This window comes from Amaranthus tricolor, chromosome 8 (assembly GCF_026212465.1).
Source record: "Amaranthus tricolor cultivar Red isolate AtriRed21 chromosome 8, ASM2621246v1, whole genome shotgun sequence".
In the NCBI taxonomy this organism is placed as follows: Eukaryota; Viridiplantae; Streptophyta; class Magnoliopsida; order Caryophyllales; family Amaranthaceae; genus Amaranthus; species Amaranthus tricolor.
Window position 1 is genome coordinate 1,096,276 of NC_080054.1, and position 2,439 is coordinate 1,098,714.

Sequence of the window (2,439 nt, forward strand, 5' to 3'; positions counted from 1 at the left end):
CTCAAGCGTATCTCAACCGAAGGGACCAGCAACCGAAGGGACCATTGACACGAATCAGCCCGCGTACTAAGTCACGTCCTTCCGTGGCCCGCAACCTTTCCTTAGGCCTCAAGCGTATCTCAACCGAAGGGACCGGCAACCGAAGGGACCATTGACACGAATCAGCCCGCGTACTAAGTCACGTCCTTCCGTGGCCCGTAACCTTTCCTTAGGCATCAAGCGTATCTCAACCGAAGGGACCAGCAACCGAAGGGGAAACACATTCCCACACCAACACGAATCAGCCCGCGTACTGAACCACGTCAAGAAAACCCGTCGTGCCGCCTGAGCGGGTAGTCGGGGATCACAAGACGCAGCATTTCCTTAGGCCTCAAGCATACCGTCAACCGTCAACCGTCAACCGAAAGGGGCATTGGGAGCAACCGAAGGGACGTTCCCCCAGACGAATCACCGTAGGCCAAGCTGACTAGGAAGGGCCCACTCATCGTCTGGTAGGGCCGACCAGCCACCGGAAAAAACCGATCGCCGGCGATGGCCCACGGGATGGCATTCAACGTGATGGAGGGTAGTCACCCCTCACACGCATAACGCCCATGCCTGGGCGAGGGGGTGCTGGCCATGCCAGCCCAAGGCTCCCAAACTCTTTCCCCCTATAATAGATAAAGAGATTTTTCCCTTGTGACCCTAGGGGACACCCAAATGCAAGTTAAGTTATACTAGTTTTTCCATGGACCAAAACTCACCTTTATTTGTAACATAATGTCATTTTTATGACTTGTATTGTTGGAACATATATTAAAGAAATTTTAGAAGCTGAAATTTTGAAAAAAAAAAACTTGTAAGTATTTTATTTTAATTAAATAAGGCCGAAAAACGCGAAATTAATAAAAAATAGTAAATAGTGTCAATAAATCATGAAAAATTAGGAGACACTTGAGAAAATATATATAAAGACATTGGTTTAGTTAAAAAAATTTTTTTCATTAAAAAAAGTATTTTATTTTTTTTTTCCGTTAAATTGGTGAAATAAAGGGAAAAATAATAAAAAATAGTAAAAAGTGTCAATAGATCATGAAAAATTAGGAGACACTTGAGAAAAAATATACAAATAGATTGGTTTAGTTAAAAATATTAATTTCATTAAAAAAATATTTTATTTTTTTTTTTTCCGTTAAATTGGTGAAAAATAGTGAAAAATGGATAAAAAATTGTAAAAATCTTGAAAAAATGGGAGGCTTGTTGGAAAGATATTATGAGTGAGAGTCATTGATATTATTTTCAAAAATGGGTAAAAATAAATTTTTGAATGATATAAGAGGCTAAAAGGGAGTATTTTTTATCAACTTACATTGAACTCCTTTACCACAATCTCCCTTACAAACCATAGTAATGAGAATCATTGGTATTAAGTTTGAATGATGTTTTTGATCACCTTGCAACGAACTCCCTTAAAAGCCATAATCATTAGGGGGGTCTCATGGCTCATTCTTGGCTCGGGGCTCGGGGCGAGGCTCCGGCCATGGCTCAAGGCTACCACATTGCTCCTATACCACAATCTCCCTTACAAACCATAGTAATGAGAATCATTGATATTAAGTTTGAATGATGTTTTCGATCACGTTGCAATGAACTCCCTTACAAGCCATAATCACAAGGGGGGGGTCTCATGGCTCACGGCTCGGGGTGAGGCTCTATGCTACCACCTTCTTTCCCATGGGCCATAGCGTCTTTCGTACCGCATGGCCCGAAAACCTTCACAGCACCTTGAGAGCTCACATTATATTATAACCATCCATATAGGTGCTCAGGTGCTCAAGTGCTTAAGTGCTAAAGTGCTTAAGTGCTTAAGTGCCTTAGCGCCTTAGCGCCTAGCGCGCGCGCGTGCGTGTGTATCATTAGATTAGAAGGGTGGATTTTTCAAGATCCCCCGGCTCACTCGGGCCAAGCATATCGTTCTTGATCTCGTAGCAATGCCCACGTCTCACGAGTCGAGCGTTCCCTTCCTCGGCGCACGTGCGTGGGCCCACGGCCCACGGGTCGGCCCGCGGGGTCACGGCCCGCGGGTCGGGTCGGGGGCGAGGCTCCGACCATGGCTCCATGCCTACCACATGCCCAGTCGATGGCACCTTGGGCCCCAACCCTCAACTATAACCTTCCCCCTATAATAGATAAAGAGATTTTTCCCTTGTGACCCTAGGGGACACCCAAATGAGAGTTAAGTTATACTAGTTTTTCCATGGACCAAAACTCACCTTTGTTTGCAACATATTGTCTTTTTTATGACTTGTATTGTTTATATATACCTTCAAGAACATTTTTGAGTCTCGTGGCCCACGGCCCGCGGCCCGCGGCTCACGGCTTTTGATTCGTGGCTCACGGGTCAGGCTCAGGGCGAGGCTCCGGCCATGGCTCAAGACTATCGTCCTGCCTCCCTTGGGT